The sequence below is a fragment of the Lissotriton helveticus genome, chromosome 1_1, assembly GCF_964261635.1.
Source record: "Lissotriton helveticus chromosome 1_1, aLisHel1.1, whole genome shotgun sequence".
In the NCBI taxonomy this organism is placed as follows: domain Eukaryota; kingdom Metazoa; phylum Chordata; class Amphibia; order Caudata; family Salamandridae; genus Lissotriton; species Lissotriton helveticus.
Genome location: NC_136057.1, coordinates 308,131,163 through 308,151,680, shown reverse-complemented (window position 1 = coordinate 308,151,680; position 20,518 = coordinate 308,131,163). Strand labels below are relative to the sequence as shown.

The following is a 20,518-nucleotide window of genomic DNA, read 5'->3' as shown; positions in this document are numbered from 1 at the left end:
AACAAATGATATTTTTAAATGACACTGTTCAACAAACCACCTGTCTTGGCTTAGCCAAAATCAAAGATTTAAATAACCCGTCTATTCCAAAGCCAACAATGTTTAGCAATAACTCTGATACAGATGAAGAAATAGACATAAACCATATACTTAACCAAAACAGAACACATCCTGATTGGAAACAATGGTTGATCTGGCCCACAGATACAAATAACTGTCAAGATAGATTCCTGAATAAAACACAGGGTTTCAAAATGACCAGGCCAGACCCTAGATATCCCCAAAGACATCACCCAGGGATAATAACAACCTACAGTGTGGGCAAATTATGCCTTCAATGGCTACAGACTTCCACACTGCCTGAAATTAAGCAACACCTAACTTTACTTACTGATGGTGCTGACTTGCGTGATTTCATAATGGGACCACGCAAACAGCGTCAAAAGCGTTTCATAGCAGCCTCTGTATATGCAGCATACAATGAGGCCTGGAAGGTTACTCAAATTGAGACAGCAGAAAGAATACGGGAAATTGACCGTATCAATTTGGAAAAATCACTTTCTGTAGTGGACAATGGGTTAATGACTCTGTCCTCCAGAAGTTTTTTCATTGGACAGCATTGTGTCTTCAGCAATCGATATATTATCGCAAGACTTACTGTTATTACAACATGGTCAGTCACAATTGCGTTCCATTGTACAGCTTGGCTGGACGTTACAAAATCTGCGTTCAGGCTATGTGCCTTGGCGTTTAATCAACACAACGTCACTATTCCAAATCTTTAACCTTACTGATAGACAAATCGGTATGGCGCAGAAGGGTGCTGATTATACAATCTTGAGCATTGAAAAACTAGAAAGATTACCAATGACAATGTCAGAACGACCTGTCAGTGAATGGATAATACACGGAATCATAAATATTCCAATCTCAACCTTCAGGTTTCAATACTGCCAAAAATATATACAGGCTGGCATGTACGAGAAATTGGGAAAGGGGTACCTTAAAACAACTTGGAACCTGCCCTATTCACATGCATGTGTCAGTAATAAAGGACAGAAAGTGTTTCTTAGTGGCAACAATTGTGCTATGTCACTAAGCGGCACGCTTCTGTGTAACGGAATTAGTTTGCATGGAGCCTGTGAAGGGAATTCATACAACCTTTCATGTCACCAGCAAGGCGCACCTGCAACAGAAATAGAACCATTCTTTCAAAGACTCTATAATGGGAGTTACATTCTTATTGTAGACCGCAGATGTTGCAGTCTTATGCCCGGGACTCCTTATCTAGTAACTACAACAGCGAAGGTCAAGTGCTGTGGACGTTCTTTGTTCCCCAGCTCCTTTCCAGACAGGGAGGCAAGGGCATGGCCCAGTTTGAAAATTACTTCTATTCGAATAGACACTTTAAGCAGAATGAAAACAGTGCTTCTTCAGACGCCTACAAGGCTCACGTCATCAAAAGAAACGTATGATCTACAAGTCGCAAGGACGACTGCAGAGATACATACATTATTATCAACTAATTCCCCCGTACATTTCACGGAAATCCTGAGCGAAATCTTAAATATTTCTGATACCACTGGGGTCTCAAAGGTATTTAAGACAGTATTTTCGATGGCATTAACACCATTCAAAGCCATACTGGGTATTTTTCCAGATTTCGTCCATTCGATTTTTGGCGGACTTCCCCTGATCCTGGGACTAATTGCAGGAATCCTATTCCTAGTCCTTATTTTTCGTTATGGCAACCCATGTCACAGATCAAACTCTCGCGACAATGGAAGATACGATCCTAGCCATTGGATACCGGGACCGGATATCAAAAATCCTGGGACTCTCCCGGCTTAGAGACCTGAACATGACTTGGTTTCTATCATTTCGACCAATGTGGCAAAGGTGTGTTTTACCTGTACTAAGGTGTCTGCTATGCGGAGAAGAATGCGTGTTAGACACCTGTCTGACGCTACAATCGGATGCGCAAGTGGATGCAGATACACTGTTGGTTCCTACCAAGGTTCACGCTTTGTGCTGCCCTCAAAGGCTGCCAATCCTGATGACGGCATTCCTGGAATCTTCACCACTGCGATTGAAGAGTAGTGAAGTTCAAGATGAAAGCAACATCGAACAGGTACGACCTTCTGTCAGCAATGCGAATCAGAATGTCAATGGAGACAATCATGCGCACGAATGCATGGTTACCCCTATTTCCGACTTAGTGGAACTTTCCCATGAAGCTGTTGACAGTTTTTTCGAAAGCCTGAATGATATGATGTTCTCTCCGGAACAGAAATAGAGACTTTTGAGTAAACTCGCACACGGCGTTCCCTGAATTCGGCCTTCAACTTTAAAAATAAAGTCACATGAACAATTACAATCCAGTTCACGGACAGCAATTTTTTCAGCATGCCCCCTAAAATATTTTTCTATATATTTTTTTCCGGGACACTGATCTTCTGCTTAAAGTAAGAAACTATTCCTAGAGAAATAAGATTTCTATTTTTAGATACTTTATATAGACTTTAGCTGCCCGCTGGTATGTTCACAAGTATTTTATTATGTGATGAAATGGTCTCGAACTTCCTTTCTGTATAGCCATATTAAGAGCCATTTCATGTGTATTTCTCATATACCAAAAAGCAATAATGCATAACAATGCGTGTTTACTTTTGCATTTAATTCATAGCTTAAGTGCATACAATATATATGACTGCAATTTTTCAGTATATTTGAAAATTTCGAAATGCATTTATGTATTTTGGGGTGGTAGGGTATACACTATACTCTATAGTATGTTGTACTATGTTATACTATGCATAGATTAGTAGATATGACCATAGTTAGCGTGGAGTGGGTGTCGTGTATTTCTATAGGTTCTGAATCAGTCCCCCTATTCCTGACCCTATTCTGGTTAAACTAACTATCAAGTTAACTAACAGTCAGCCCATGAGGCAAGAAAACCCCCATGATGCAGATACCGTTATCTGACGCAGTCACACTACGGCACAGGAACGTGTTATCTGATTAGGTCATAACGCTTGAGATCTAATTAGACAAGCGACATTCCTCCAGCCCCTGATAAGGCATACGACGTTCTCATAACAAATCAAACCTATGACAACCTGGATAATCCGTGCGGCCATTGTTTTGATTTCACAGAGAACTTTTGCAAAAGAATGTGCTAACGAGCAAGTCGTATGACATCTTTATTGACGTACCTATGTCCATCCTTACGTCAATCTCGGCACCTTTAAGGTATAAATATTGCCGACCTCGCCCTATGCAAACACACGCGTGGTGACAAGACGGAGCAGCCATACTTGCCGAAGCCGAGAGCAGAAGCAGACCCCGCTGGCAGCAGCCCCGCCTTCCTGACGCGCTGAGAGACGCGCTGCTATCTCAAGCCGAGAGACCCAGCACCGGCGTTTCTGGGCAGCCCTCGCAGGCAGCCTGGAATATCGAGAGCAGAGAAAGAGATACCATTCCTCATCCATCCTAAATTCCAGGTACAGAACTGAATAACCCCTCACAGAGAATTCTTTAGTTATTCACTTGGCAAAAACAAACTTAACTTAAACTGTAACTTTCTATTCCCGCCCACGCATTAGACTTAGGTCAGGTACACGGGGTAGGCGTATTTAGAAACACCAGTTGAGTACGTTTAGTCAAATGTATATGTGTATGTAAATATATTTTAATCATTTTAAACATCATATGGCTCAGAAACCATATCAATGTTTTTACAGTATTATTTTATACTATTGCTTCTAATGTATGCACTTTACTTAACTATAAGTATTGCAATAATATCGATCCATTTCTCTTGTACGAGAAAAGAGACTGATCAATAAATAACATCTTTTATTGAACACGCCCGTCTCTTCCTTTTCTCTACATTCTGATGAGACTAAGAATGCACGTACTGACTGAGTAAAATAATTGCCTTGTGCTCACACGACTCTTGAGATTGACTCTTGATTAGGGGAGAGCAAAGTTGTCATGTTCTATGGTTGTCAGAAACTAAATCCCTTCTTGTCTAATCAGGGAAGTTAATCCTTCCTTGAACATTCGAGAAAGTTTCTAGCGAACTCTGAGCTTAGCTGGCAAACCCAAAAATTAAGTCTAGTATCGACAGTAGTAGACCTAGTTAACGTCTGGCCTAGGCCTTTACTGCTGTAGGTACTATTCCAATGCGCAGAGCCTATTGGGAAAATAGGAGCTACACTACAACCACAGCCCAAACCCTGCACAGATGGATCTCCGACAGCGCTAACACCATAGCCCCCCTCAAGAAAAACAACAACACCCACGCCAAGAAAGCCAGATGGTTTACCACCGAACTTCGAGAGTCCAGACCCACTTGCCGCCACCTCGAAAAGCCCTGGAGGAACACCAAATCCACAGAAGAACACAACAACTTCAGAGCCGCTACCAACGCCCACCACCAACTCATCAGAAAAACGAGGAAGAAAGCGATTGTAGACAGAATCACCACACACGCACACAACAGCAAAAAAACTCTTCAACATCATCAAGGAGTTCGCCAAAAACTACAGACCCATCCCCCTGCTCCCGTTCCCATTTTCACCCGTTTTTGAGGTTTTTTGAGGTTCGCCCAACCCACCAGCGAGTCGACTGACATCCCTCCCTCACAAGACCTCTGCGACAAACTCAGCACCTTCTTTCACCACCACAAAATCAAGAGCATCTACAACAACTTTGACGAAGACAACCAAAACACTGAACCCCCACCATTACCACAACATCCTCGACTCCTGCCAATCCGGTTTTAGAAAAAATCACAGTACGGAAACCGCCCTCCTCAGCGCAACAGAAGACATCCGCACCCTGCTGGACAAAGGAAAAACAGTAGCCCTCATCCTCCTTGACCTCTCAGCGGCGTTCGACACAGTCTCTCACTGCACCCTAATATGCAGACTCCACGACGCAGGGATCCAGGACAAGGCCGTCAATTGGATCCGCTCCTTCATCACCGGTAGAACGCAGCGGGTCAGACTCCCTCCTTTCCTCTCGGACCCAACACAACCAGTTACGGAGTCCCCCAGGGGTCCTCCCTCAGCCCTACGCTCTTCAATGTCTACATGGCTCCGTTCGCCCCCATCGTCAGAAACTACAGACTCAACATTGTGTCATATGCAGATGACACCCAACTCATCCTCTCCCTTTCCAATGAACCCAACACCGCAAGACACAACTTTCGAGCAGGCATGAAAGCAGACTCTATGCAAGCCCAAAAGAGCCCGAAGTGCGGCATTCTGAACCCTCTGTAGCCTTTGTATTTCAGCCTTATTTGCCCCTAAGTACAAGGAGTTCACATAGTCAAGCCTAGATATAATTAATGCTTGAGCAATGAGCTGTCTTGTCGGTCCGTCAAAGAAGCCTAGAATGTGTTTCAGCCCACGAAGTAGACCGAAACACGTGCCCGCTGCCTTCTTTGTTTGTGTCTGAAAACTGAGCGAAGAGTCCATCCAAACCCCCAAGTTCTTTACCACCTGTTTAGGAGGGGCAGGGGTACCTAAATTCCTGGGCCACCAATGCTCATTCCATAGCCCGTGATCCCTTCCCACCAGCAACACCTCCGACTTACTAGCGATCAGCTGGATGCATTTGGCTGTCATCCAGTCGGCAACTGCCGCAAGATCACCTTGGAACTTAGCGGCGATGTCATTGGAGTTACTCGAAAGTGCCACCACCAGCTGCGTGTCGTTGGCGTGGGAAACCACCGTCAGTCCTCTGCTCTTGGCAAAAACAGCCAAAGGTTGTACATACAAGTTAAAGAGTAGAGGTCTCAACAAGGAACCCTGTGGTACTCCGTGTTTGATGGGAAAGGTAGATGAAAAAAAAGGGGGAGCAATCACCTGATAGGACCTGTCTGAAAGAAATGACGCTAACCACTTCAAAGCAAGGCCACTGATGCCTGCCTCTTTCTACCGGCGCAACAAGATGGCATGGGACACAGTATCAAACGTGACACTGAGGTCTAAGAGAATCAGTGCCGACGTCTGTCCTGCGTCCAACGCTGCCCAGAGATGTTCTTGTACCGCCAGAAGCGCTGACTCTGTGCCTTGACCGGCGTGAAACCCGTTTTGCGAGGGGTCGAGTATATTATTACTACTCAAATGGTCTGAAAGAATGGAATTGATTTAGGCTATCACAATTTTTGCAGTCCAAGAGAGCAGTGAGATTGGTCTAAAATTCTCTGTTTTTTTAACATCCAGGGAAGGTTTTTTAAGCAATGGCAGTACTCTAGCTTGTTTCCATGCTGTAGGTACAGTCGCCAGACTGAGTGATTTGTTGATCACTTGACCAAGAAGGGGAGAGATGGTAGATAAAATTTTCCTAAATTGGTCAGGTTTCAGAGGATTGGCCGTTGAACCTGATTTAATTTTTGCACAAAGAGCAAGTAGCCGGTCCTGCTCAATCTGAGGAAAAACCTCTAAGGAGTTCAACGTCCCATTGCTAGTTCAGGGCAGTCCAGAACAATCATCGGAAAGCCTTTATAGATATCTTCTATCTTTTTAGAAAATAATAAGGCGAGTTCCTCACACTGCTGACTTGAGGAGATTAATGGACCAGCCGTCTCCTTCTGATTTTTTAGAAGAAAATACTCTTTGCGGGATTAGTACTATTGTTAATTTTTAAGGCATAAAAAGCTGCGCGTTCAGTATGGATTGCCTTGTGATAGATCCTTACTGCGTCCCGATAGTGCACTTTAGGAGCTATACCCTGAATGCACAGAGGGACCAAAAAATGGTCCAACCAAGCCATAGGTACCGGTGGCTGAGTCGTCAGGGAGGGAATGTTGATAAAAACCGGGTCCAGCAGATGACCGGCTGAATGAGTGGGACCAGCAACCCGCTGGTCCAGCTGGCAGGTCACTAAGTCCGCCATCAAGTTCCCCACCTCCACATCAGAGTGGCTATCAAAATGAAGATTCAAAACTCCCAAGAACGTAAAATTGGGAGAGTTGGCCACCGAGGTGCAGAAAGTATCAATAAACGCTTCCCTAAAAGCTTTGGATGGGCTGGTGGGCAATATATCAGTAACCCAGTCATGGTGTAATTGGGATTGAAGGTGATTTTAAAACAGGCACATTCACAGCCTACAATGGGCTGTTTAATAAAGGAGCAGGCATAGCCGGTTTTCACAATAGCCGCAAAGCCACCACCTCTTGTGTCGCTGTTAAGAGTGTGAATGAGATAACCCTCCGGAAGTGATCGCTACTGAATCTTCCGAGAGCCAAGTCTCCGTTAAGAACAGGGTATCCGCACCTCGGTTTCCAAAAGGTCATAAACATCAGCACAATGTTTGACCAATGAGCAGGGAGTTCAGGTGAAAAATGTTCACGCTTTTGCGTGGGAGAAGCGGGCAATCCTGCATACCTGCTTGGTCCATAGATGTAAACCCGCACTGTTTGCAGCTGAAGGGACCCTCTAAATCCTCTAGACCGTGAACTAGACAACTACTGGACAATGCTCTAGTTGCTGGAAGTTCCTTCTGGGAATAAGTACAATGAGATATTCCAAATTTGGCAGCATGCCTGACGCCTGGCGCTGGCCTGGTGCGGACGGGCGCAACCGGTCTTGCCTTTGGCGCGTCCGCTACGCGCGCCGCTGCGCGGCCAGACAACCATGCTGATTAAGTATAACCCGGTAGAGGAAATGACTAAAAACAGCACACGCTGCGATATAGTGCCGGCTGGCAAAGCGCTGCTGCCTATTGCTGTGCGGCCGGAAAAACACCCTGATTAAGTATCCCCCGGTAGCAGAAATGACTAGAGGAGGACAGAGCCACGTCCCTCCACACAAACAGCACACGCTGCGGTGGACCGGGGACTGGCAAAATAGGTGCGGGAAAGCAGCAGACCAAGATAAAAGGGGAGCAAGTTAAAAATAAATGCACAGATACGCACACAATGTTTTAAAAACAGCACACGCTGTGTTATAGTGCCGGCTGGCAAAGCGCTGCAGCCATCATCAGCCAGGCTAGCTTGAATCCAGTGGCAAAGTGAGCAAGGGACACACGTCTGGGCATGCCCTGCCAACTTAGGGCGAACAAAGCAAAACCAAAGGGGATGATGGATGGAGTGTTGAACATTGCAAGCACTCACCCCCGGTCACTGATCTGTGTTTAATCCATCATCTTTCTTTAGCTCACTCCGCCACCCCAGTTCAGACATGGCCATATGCAAATCAGTCTGACCCTGTGCCTTCCTTTGAAAACAACATCTTTGTCATTTTTCTTTTTGTTAAACTCTTCTTGACGGAGACGTGATCTTACAATTTTAATAGTTTCATCTTTTTGAGATGTGCTATTTGAAGAAACTACAGTTTTTGCACATCTAGAAGTGAGTTCAGCTTTAGAGATTATAGCGACAATTTCTCATAAACTGGAGTCATCATTTATCCACTACTCATCCTGCAACTGAGTATTGTTGCAGTGCATGACCAACTGATCACAAATCAGTTCCTCTTCAATTATACCAAATTTGGCTGGTAAAGCCACATTTTTTAAAGCAGCAATATAATCTTCTACTTTTTCATTGGAACCTTACTTACGATGATAAAAGTTGTAACGGTGAACAGCTTTACATACTGTAGGGGCAAAATAAGAATCAAGGTCTGCCAATGCATGTATAAAAACATCACCTTCGTCACTAGATCTAGTCTTCTTTTCCATTCTATTGTAAATACGTAAACCTCCCTTACCCAGACAATGTAACAAAATCTTCTTTTTCCTTTCCGGAGACATTTCTACATCTTCAAAAGCCTCTAAATAATTAATAAAATAATCTTTTCACTCTTCCCATTGTAAACTAGTTACCTCACCTTCTTTTACCAATATGTTGAATACTTGGTCAACGCTCGACGTGGGTTTAATTCTGCTGGGCTCAAGACGACCAGCCCGTCGCCAATGTAGAGAAGTAATACACTCCACGGAAATGTAGATTCAAATAAAGATTTATTCTTAGTCATGAACCCAGCGGTAAATCAAAGAGGACAGCAGAACACTCCTCTTCTTTCCTCGTACCGTCTCCAGACTGCTCACTAGATTCCATAAAGAGAACATGCCATTCTGAAATACAGTGAAGCAATCTAGACACGAGAACATAAACACAACATGACTCACTTGCAGTTTTTAATTTGATGTCACGTTTGCTTTATAAGTAACGCTTTATTCAAGAAATTACTTGTGCAAAATAAACATATCCAAGATGGCGCCGGATGTCCGGTAGTGGCAGGCATGGAGTGAGTAAGCCAGACGATAACTAAAAAACGGTAAGTGGGAATAATCAGTCTTGTGGGTGGCAGTGGGAACTACATGGCACAAATGATGTTGCTACAAGTGTTTAAGGCTACTGCATGTGATATATATGATCCACTATGAAATTGGTATACCGAGGGGGTCAGTTACCCTATTCGAGTCTTGCATGAGAGAGTTGAGTGATCCATTGGGGGCATTGCATATAGAATATCGTCGACTCCTTGGCTAGTGATTAAGGTCTATATATTTTACCTTTAGGCTGGCAGAGAGCACCCGTAATAAGTAAATTAGGGTATTGTGGACACGTACACATACCCTGGAAAGGTGGCTGCTGGTATGCAAGGTGTGGGCAACCACCGGGTAAATATTCCCAATATTCCTTATTTATGGGATTGAGGTGAACAAGTACACGCGTTGCGTGAAGTGATTTTTAACGTGAGTTGTGTCTAACTAAGTGTTTTGTGTTGTCTGTGTCTACTATCCCTAGGTACACTACTGAACTTACATTGTGGTGAGGATTGACCCCTAGCCCTGAAGAAATTGCTGGAAATTTGTTAAATAGCAATGAAACATGTTGGCTTCCCATAATGAACTGATGGAGTGCGACAGTAGGGCTTGGTTTTAAAGTGAGCAAACACACAGCAGTGATTAAAATTGGCAGTAGTGCTAGTGACTGTTTAGCTCGTTTTTATGTTGTAGAAGCAAGAAAAACTCTCTTTCTTTGCTTTGACAGTAGGGGGTCAGGGTTGATAGGCACACAAATTCCTTCGGAGTGCATATGTTACCTTTTTCACACTTTCAATTTATTTGTGCTCATTTTTTTCACATTTTTATTTAGTTGTGGGGGTTGCCAATGATGATAATCAGAGCACTCTGATGAGTAGCTCCCATGGTGGTGTTTCTGTGAGGTGCCGCCACTTCCTTCACACATTTTTTGTTGGATATGATGTGCAAAATCTTAGGTGTGAGAGACGTACACAGCCTAATCTTTACAGAGACAGACATATTTGAGAAATCTTTTAGTAAGGGATAGGAGCACCCACAGTGTACAGCATTTACTAGCTGGTACCTAAGTGGTTGAACCAAGATCTGGTTTTGGGGATGCTCATGATGTTTATCCCGATTTATAGCAGGTTTTGTTTATTGAGTTTTGAATGGAGGGCGACCTGCGTTATATCCCTTTGTAGCTCCTTTTGTGAAGGGCAGATCCATTCGAGGCCATGATCTGAAACCCACGGGATCAGTTATGAAAGCCAAATTGTTGCAAACCCTCGCATTCAGATTGGAGATAATGCTAGGTGATGAGGCTCCTCTGCTAGACAAATTGATGATAAGAGCCTATAAACAAACCCTCGGGCTCCCTAGGTTGGTATCACCTGCACAGCTCTGGTTAGAATTCCTACTTACAAAACAGACACTTGCTAGACCGGCGGCGCTCGTAAAGCTTTGTCATAATCTGCGAGATGCAGCTGAAAACACCCTGGCTAATTTGACTGGACCGAAATCAATTTACAATGGGGTAATGGCGCTCACAAGAAATATCTTGAAAATAGCATTAGGATGCTTGATTAGGATGACCTATGGACCTCTAATACCTCTGGGCAAACCTTTAAGAAATTAGTAAATAAATCAACCAAACATCAAAGCTAGTTGGCAGGTAAGGAAAGCCTGTCTAGACGTTGTTATGGGTGGCTGGTGTTGAAATCATATTCCATTCTAAGAGAATCATCCCTGTTTGCAGCACCCTTCCACCGGAAGATCAAACAGTAATTTCTTGCCTAAAAATTTGGGGAAATATCCACACTAGACCTCATGCCAAATGAAGATCAGTCCTGCCGTCTATGCCAGCAGGGTAATGAAACATTGCTCCACATTGTATGCATCTGTCCTGTACTGATGGTTCAACAAAGATCTCTATGGAGACGGGAGTTCCTTGAATGGGGAATTAGGTAATGTAGGACTTCAATGGTGGAGTCTATGGACCCATGCAACACAATGCTGAACATTAGACTAACTTAGTTGTTGAATATTTTCAGAAAGATGATCAGCTTATAGGTTGGGCGATGAGTGATCTGGAGGGGATTCTCAATTCTAACTTTAAAACATGATAAATGAGTAGCCATAAAGCAAACTTAACATAAGCAGATATTCTCCAAGGACGTGTTGCCAGGGGTCTCCATAATCGGCTGTTCCCTATCCCATTATGCTCAGGCAACTACTTTCTTTATCTTGGCATTCTAATGATGCAATGTCGTGCACACTTGAACCTTTACAGGGGGAACCATAGCCCATCTGGCATCGTATATATACCCACCTCAGTCCTGCCCATAAGCACTTTAATTACCTGTATTGATCTACTTAAGGGAACTTCAGCCCCCCGTATGGCAATCTTGCACTGTATATACTAGGGAAAACACCAGTCCCTGATTAGCCACTTTAAACCAATTTATATCTGTATTTGGCACCTCTACTTAAATACCTAGGAAGGAAAGTTGAAGTAAGTGAAGGACTCGTGACACAATGCTCAGTGGCCGTAATAGATGTATGACGCATTTCTTTTTAATCCATTTTGTATGTATTTTTAAACCTTATGTACTGTATGATCCTGTTTATGGCTTTAATTGCCTAATAAACTGTTGTACCGCATCTATATGGGTGAGTGAGTAGTTGTGTGAGTGACTGCGTGGGTGAGGGAGTATGTATGTTAATATTTGTATGGGAGACTGATTTAATATGAGAATGGCTGTGTGGGTGAATGAGTGGGTGTGGATGTGCATGTATGTCCGTATGACTTGATGTGTTAATGGCTGTATTGGCTATTGAGTGGGTGCATGAGTGGCTGTATATGTCAGTTAGTGGTTGTGTTAGTGTCTCTATGGGTGAATTGATGTGTGAGTGGATCTATTTATTAGTGAGTAGGTATGTGAGTGATTGTATGGGTGTGTGAATGGGTATGTCAGTGATTGTGAGGTGTGTATGTATGATGGTATGTAATGTAAGGGAAACTTACATAGCGCGGCTGCCACCCAACGGGTATCCTGGCGCTGATATGTTGTATGGGGGTGTAAGTAGGTGTGTGAGTGGTTCTGTGGATGATGTCATCAGTGACGTCATTTGAAATGGCATTAGTGATGTCATTTGAGATGTCATCAGTGATGTCACTGACCATTTCATGAGTGATGTAATACTCAAGGTCATAACCAGTAAATTGCAGGAGCATAAGATATAGTTAGTTCAGCTAACTATAACTTCCGAATTTCACTGGTTTGGGACGAGTGAAATGTCAGTATGGGTATGTGAGTGGGTGTAGCAGTATCTGTATGGTTATGTGAGTAGATGGGAGAAGAGAGTATAAAAATATACATATTTTATTCAGCTGAGCTAACTCTGTGGATCCCCCATGAAGTTACAAGTGGGGGCGGGGGGCGCGCTAAACCTTGCTAGGTATCTGCAGATTCTGCAAACAATTTTAACATACATTTGGGGCATTTTCATTGCCATATTACACCCTCACCCCTTGTAAGCATTCACTCAATATTCGCTCTAGATTTCAACACCAGCGACCGTTCCCCTGCAAGCAAAATGGTGGCCACAACTTTTCTGTGTAGGTGTGGCCAGCCAATCAGGAGTTTACAAGTGCGTGTGAATCCGTGGACTGCCCATGAGGGAAACAGTGGGCAATCTGCATCCCCAGATATACAAATGTGTTTTCCAGTTAATATCTCCTAAACTACTAGACAGATTTATACCAAATCACAAAAAGCATACTCTGCGTACCAAGATCTAGATTCCTTCCAAATCTGGTGTAATTCCGTCCAGCGGTTTAGGCTGTAGTCGTCTCCAAAGGTCCTATGGAAAATAACATTGAGGAAAATGCATTTTGGGCCCCCCTTTTTCTTGGCCCCCGCTACACAAAAGTTTAAAACACCCTGAAACTTTCTATACCCCATGTGAAGTACCAGAAAAATGTTGGGGAAAATTTCATGAAGTTTCATGAACTGGCACCAAAGATATAGGCACCTGAAAATGACCTTTTGTATGGAAACTCCGTCCTAACTATAACTACCTACTGGCAGGCAGCTTTATCCTGCTGGAGATTTTTAACTACAAAAAAAGTGACAGATTCCGAATGTAGAAATCTTCACTGCACGTCCAATGACGGAGCCTCCTTATTGGACACTGCCGGCTGAACATTACCGTCTCAGATATTTTTCTTTAACATTTCTTCCAAGTCTGAAAGTGAGCCAAGACCAGGCCCAGTCATATTTGTGTGCCCAAACTGTGCTCCATTGCGGTCGGCTATAACTTTCGACTTTGCAATGATCTCCCACCACTAGATGCTTGCGGTTGGTGCTTTGATCTTTTAGGTGCTATTTTCCACTGAAAAATTAAACATTCATAACTCTGGTTCTACTTATTGGATTTTTGGTGTCAAATTATTTATTACATGTTTCTCTATTTTTCTAAATTGATATGGGAAATTTCTTCCATCTTATTTTTACTTTCTTAGGCTGACTGCTTTTAAGCCTTTTGTGCCAAGTTTTTAGAGGATTAAGCACAAGTTGTGGTTCACCCTGACAAAGATTGTGGTTGTTGCTTGAGTAGGGATTTCGGGGCATATTACCAAGCAATAGCGATAATTATCGCTATTGCTTGGTTAGAGACAAAACTTTACCGCTGAGCTGCGGCGATTTTTATCGCAGATAAACCTTGGTATTACCAAGGTTTATCGCAAATGCGATAAAAAACTGCCGCAATGCATGAATATCGCTGAAAAGTCCGCGATATTCATGCATTACCGAGCTAATGCTCTTAGCCATGTTATCCACCTCTCATTGGATAACATGGCTAAGAACTGCTCAGGGCAGGTGTTATCTTTTGGAGATATTCGCGCTTAGCGCGAATATCTCCAAAAGTTGGTAATAGGAGATAGCGATGTTAGCGACTGTTTCCAGTCGCTAACATCTTGGCACGCCCACTTTGCATGTCATTAGTGATAAATATCACTGACATGCAAAGTGGGGCCCAAGATGGTCGCTATCTCCTACTAGCTGTCGCTAACTGATGTTAGCGACAGCTAGGTAATAGGGAGATAATTTTATCTCCGCTTTCTTGGCTTTTAAAGCCAAAAAAGCGGAGATAAACCCCCTTGATAATATGCCCCTTCATCCCCTCAGTCAAAAACCCAATTCTAATACTGTCCTTTTCCCTGTCTCCTTTTTAAGTCTCCAACATATCTCTACTTCTATTCCCAGCCTACACTGGTGATTTCAGTAGACTATCCAGTTCTTTAAACATGGACCTAGGGATAGAGCATAAAAGAAGAATATACAAACAACCAAGAAGAAACACCATCTGATGCTCTTACTCCTCCATCACTCTCCCCATGTTATAGGCATATTATTTCTCCAGTGAATGGGCAATGTAGATACCTAAATATCTAATTCTGTCCATTCCCCAAAGTAGACCAGTGATAATGAGTTCTATGCACTCTACCTTTGCTAGCCTTCCTTATTAATACATTGATCTAAAGTATTATCAAACCTCTCCAGCTTGTAATAGTGATGGGCCCGATCTTTGAGGATCGCTCAAGTACACTAGAGTGTTATCAGCATACACTGATATTGTGTGCACTGTGACATATAGAAGCGCTGTCGTACTGTCCGCCTCTCCGATAGTAACCCTTCGGATGTAATCCTCATCTTGGGGTCTATATACAGGAATTGGTGGCTGAAGACCATTTTTTCTAACACCGTACACATGTAGTTCCAGTCTACTGTTTCAACGGCTATTGAGATTTCGAGTGCAGTTAGTGCACGGGCTATCTCACATTGTCTCATGGTATGTAGTGCAAGAGTAAGTCTTCTGATGTTCAGTAGTTTACTGCAGCCTGGAATTAAGCCATATAGGGCTTCCTTCACCAGTGCATGGGAGCAATGTATTGGCTACGGCGCAGGAGTATCTTAACATTCACACCCATCATTGAGCGAGGCCTGCATGATTCTGGGAATGTAGGATCTTTATCTAACTTTAACACCATAATTATCACAACAGTGCATGTTGGGCTTCATCTCCTTTCGAACCCAGTTCACACCAATTTGGTGTTCCTTCACATTCTTCGTGGCTTCTCTTCCCTCTGTTCCTGCAATACTACTCTCCCTGTTAGGCAGGGCCCTACCAGTTTTCAGGTTTCCCTCTGTTCTCCCGCAGTTCCTTTCGACTTACTAGTTTGGATTCCTCCACTGTTGGTGCTCGCTACTGATTCATCTCTGACTGGAGATCGGATTGGACAAAAGTTCCCTTCCCTTTCATTTCAGTGGGTTCAGTCTGGTAGCTGAGGGTCTAGTTACAAAACTACTATTCATTTATCTTGGTAAGCATCATATTAAATTCAAGTTCTGGAGTGATACAAGCATGTTAAAGAATGGCTTCTAATGTATTATGTGTTTTTTTATTACTCTCCTCCCCACCAGTAACTCCAGTCTAACACCCTGATCTAGTGCCTCTTTTTCTGTAAACCTTATAAAATTACTGGTCAGATTAATTTGAAGTTGTCCTTTGATGTCATTTAATTTGCTTACGCTGAGGTAACTGGCAGCCAAGGGGATCATTTTGTAAGTTATATACTGATTACTTTATATTAGCATTATACTCAGGAACAGGATTGTCATATACCCTTGAAATAGATATGCAGAATGCATCCATCAGACTATGTTAAGATATAGAAGAGTAGAACAATAGACTTAGATAAAATAATTGATTAGTCAATAAACTGCATGATTAAAGCAAAGAAACATATATACGATTAGGGAGCACACTCTCTAGCAAACTATTGCACACTTGTCATAAAGAGAAAACATATGGATGGATCCAGGATATGTTTCAACTGTGCATGATGTGAGTTCATTGAATGGAGCACATTAGTTATGCGTGTTTCTTCGATTTTGCAATGATTATGTCAAGAAGTGGAATAAGAGTTGACGTTTCGGTTTGTGTCATACTGAATAAATGAGACCACTCTCAGGACTGGTTGTGCCGGGAAGGATATGTGATGCCTGCTTATATCAGCGCAAATGGAGTATGGTCAACAGATCAATTGACTTGGGGGCTAATTGCATCCCCGTAGTATTGTCTAATTAAAAGTGACGCACCGGCGGCGCAAGGTACTAGTAAATAAGCTCCTCTATGTGTTTAAGGTACGGTATAATAATTATGGAAAGGTGTTTAATTAGCACGCTTGGCGGGAATTCATCACAGTGATAGAAAGCCGTGGTGGGCGATTTGGTTTCAGTAAACAAACCACAATCGGGCGCTCTGAAACCAGCATTTTTGAAGAAGTGAATCATTAGAGGGATACCACTGCATTGTTGATCAGGCATCAGGCAACAATGGCTAGGATATTGTTCATGTATTCCTCCATTATCACCATCTTCATTCTTACCATTCAACCTTTGTAGTGGAGGTTGATTCGCCGTTCTTCAAGAGGTACTAAATCTAATACCTCCTGAGTGAATGCAGAAGGCACCTTCTTTCAACACTTCTAGGTTCAGTATCCTTGTTGGTATGGGCGTTCTATTCACAGTATCAGTATATTCTACCATAAGGGGGGAGTGTTCTGAAAGACATCTGTTTGAGTTCCACACTTTGTGGATTCTAAGAGCTAAATCACCTGAAACTAACATTCGGTGCAGTCTGCTATGCATATTGTGTGTAGTGAAGTACCATGAAAATGTTATGGCAAGATATGAGGCTAGCATTATGCATAAATCCTTTTATTCACCACTTCCAAACAGCAATGTTATATTGTGTTTAATTAGTTGCTACATACATTTATTAATGTACAGTGTATCTTTAACTCTCGTGACTGAGAGAGCCATAGAATGTAGCTAGGTTGTATGTGTTCTAGTTCCTCCGGTCAGTTGTTAGCTGTGCACTGGAGTTGTTAGCTGTGTGTCCTGGTGCTCGCCTGCTTTCCTTGTATTTTACTTGTTATACCATTAAAGGTATTGGATATTTATGAGTCTTTCCATCACTTCAAATTGGCGACGAGGGAAAACGGGATCTACATTTAAATTATCAAGATTTGTGGAAGTCTCTGCAAGTTGCCTACGCGGTGTGGAAGTACAAGGTTGTATTATTTTTTTTTTTTAAACTTTGGGAAACCACTTGTCATGAATTACACGGAGCGGAAACCAATATAGGAATGAAGCCTTCATTGAATTAAAAGGTAAGGGGAGCTAGATTTAGGCTGTTGGGATATCGCCATCGGCTGCATTTTTCGAGCAGCGGCGAGGTTCGGAAACGCGAGCACTGTGCCGGACTGCTGACATATGTACTGGATTCTTGGTGATGTCAGTTAGCAGGCGCGAATTGCTGAAGCATAATTTGATCAATGCGCAAGGTCACGCTGTGTGACCTTGCGTAGCGGCTATCTTGGAAAATACGATCTCCATAGTAGGTGCAGGTGCGAGTGCTCACCGGAGTCCCATTGTTAATAAAGATTTTAAAAAAAAAGTAATAGCAATGGTTTTAACACACATTTCTAAAAGGGGAATTAAAAGTTTGCTAACATTCGTGCCAAGAATTTTCAATTCTATTAAGGACAGGAGGCGAGGATTATGCTTTCTCAATTTCTTTACTGAAAAAGACAGCAGCCAATCAGCACACAGTAAAGAAAACGAAAACTACGTTACCCATGAACCCTGGTTAACCATAGAGTACATAAACAATATATATAGAGTCATAGAGGTCACAACTTCCTCTTTCTTTGTCCATAACCATCAAGAAAAAGGTCAAAACGGCAAACTCCAACAATCCACTAAGGACGTCCCGCGGAGAGGTCATCATCAGGCTGAAGAGACGATGGAACCTCCCAGATCCACAGAAACAACAGAAGACCAACCAACAGGAGAAATTCGAAGCACACTTCATTTAAGGTCGGAGCCTGGAAGAAGTAAAACAGAGTCGTAAAATCCATCCCAAAAAGGAATAAACACAGAATCCATGACAGGGCGGGAAACATTTCATAGAACAATCAACATTATGGCACCGCAGAAATGCGTAAAACAATACAATCCATCATAAAGAATGAAATAAGGGTGGGATAATCCTCGCCTCCTGTCCTTAATAGAATTGAAAATTCTTGGCACGAATGTTAGCACATTTTTAATTCTATGTCAGGACGGAGGCTCCGATTATGCTTGTTCAAAGCTCATCCACCACTACTGAAGCAACACTTACAATAGGTTTAAAATAGAACTTTTTAAAGACAGAGTCAGAAGACCAATCAGCAGCCTTCATGATGTCATGAAGACTGACACCCATGGAAAAAGCCTTGGAAGCCATAGCTCCCCGTGCCGAATGGGCACCAAAGAGGGAAACATCAATGCCTGCTTCCAGCATGAGCCATCTTAACCAACGGGCTAATGTAGCAGGCGTAACAGGCCTAAAAGGTTTCTGCAAAGCAATCAGTAATTGACCTTGTAAATCAGAACGAAAAGGTGCAGTGCTTACCTCGTAATCTTTGATACATTGGACCACACACAGCTGAGGATTGTGAGGAAAAGAAGGATACGTAACTGAAGACGTATTACATTTAGTCCGTCTCGATAGAGTAAAAGTAACACCCTCCGGGGAGAAAGTGCGACCTGCCAGGTCCAAAGCCCGAACATCAGAGACCCGCTTGCAGGAAATCAAACACAACAACATAGTCAATTTAGCTGAGAGTTGCTTACGGGTCAGTAAAGAATTAGAAGGCCAAGACTCTAAGAAACGCAAAACAATAGACACATCCCATAAGGCAGCATATTTAGGGCAAGGAGGTTTTACTATCCGGATGCCTCTAAGTAATTTAGATATCAAGGGATGTTCCCCAGCGGGATTGCCATCAGTAGAAACATGACCCGCAGAAATTGCAGAACAAAAATTGTTAACCGTTCTATAAGCCAACCCAGAAGAAGACATGGAGGCCAAAAAATTGATAATCAAAGCAAGATCTTCTGTAGCGGGATCCACCGAGAATGAGTTCCGATGTGAACTGTCTCGCACGGGCCAGAACCCGTGGAATCATTACGAACGGTGGAAAAGCATAGCACAGGAGAGGAGGCCAAGACTGGAGAAACGCATCCGTGGCCAAGGCCTCCGGATCCGGACGCCAACTGTAGAACCGGGGAACCTGAGCGTTGAGGCGAGAAGCAAACAGGTCCCCAAATCCTGGACAACATGCGAAAGATGCGAGGATGAAGCCTCCAATCGCTGTAATCCCTCAGATGACAAGAGTTCCAGTCTGCAATCCGATTGTCACGGCCCGGCAAGTACTCTGCAATAACTATGATCTGACGTTGCAGACAAAGATGCCAGAAGTCTTTCGCAATCTCCGCCAGAAGTCTGGACTTGGTACCCCCCCGTTTGTTGACATAACGCACCGCCGAGATATTGTCCATTCTGAGAAGAATGCAACAATTCGTCTTGTGAGGGGACAGACACCGAATCGCGAAAGAGCCCGCCAGAAGCTCCAGGCAATTGATGTGAAGTGACAACTCTTCCTGGGACCATCCACCTCCCGTCGCAACCGGACCGCATCGGGCTCCCCAACCCCAAAGGCTGGCATCGGATTCGATCACCACATCCGGGGTCCTCCTGAACAACGCCCGGCCGTTCCAAGACTCCATGTGGTCCAACCACCACAACATCTCTGCTCGGGCATCCTCCGAAAGAGGAACATGATTCGAATACCGAAGCCCCTCTGCAGGTGTCTGATCTTGAGACGCTGCAGAGCGCGATAATGCAATGGACCCGGAAAGATCGCTTGAATCGACGAGGACAGAAGGCCTACTATTCGAGTCACCGATCTCAAGGAAACAGTCTGTTGAGCCAAGAGCAATCTCAAGTCCCTCTTGATGGACCTGATCTTCTGACCAGGAAGGAGGAGTTGACAGGAGACCGAATCTATCCGAAAGGGTATAGAGTCAAAATATCGAGTTCATAATATCGACTAGACACAATATCGAGTTAAAAATATAGTATGGACATAATATCGACTAGACATAATATAGACAACAAAAATATCGACTAGAAAAAATTAATATCGAATAGAATGGACATAATATCGAATCAAAAATATAGAATGGACATAATATCGACTAGACATAATATAGACAACAAAAATATCGAATTTAAGGTAAGTTAATATTATTTTTAATTGTTTGTATAATATAATTCTGTATCGGGTTGT

At 43.2% G+C, this 20,518-nt stretch overlaps 1 protein-coding gene and 1 long non-coding RNA gene across 2 annotated transcripts in view; one reads left to right on the top strand and one right to left on the bottom strand.

Annotated features, from left to right (window-relative positions):
- The window catches only part of LOC144799842 (solute carrier family 23 member 2-like), a 533,849-nt gene extending 524,868 nt beyond the window's left edge, over nt 1-8,981 (bottom strand). Inside the window, exon 1 of the mRNA XM_078671540.1 lies at nt 8,850-8,981. The gene's annotated coding sequence lies outside the window, so the exon portion shown is untranslated. The remainder of the gene's footprint in view (nt 1-8,849) is intronic.
- LOC144799968 (uncharacterized) overlaps nt 1-20,518 on the top strand; it is a 235,399-nt gene that overhangs the window by 73,562 nt on the left and 141,319 nt on the right. The gene's annotated exons all lie outside the window — the stretch shown is intronic.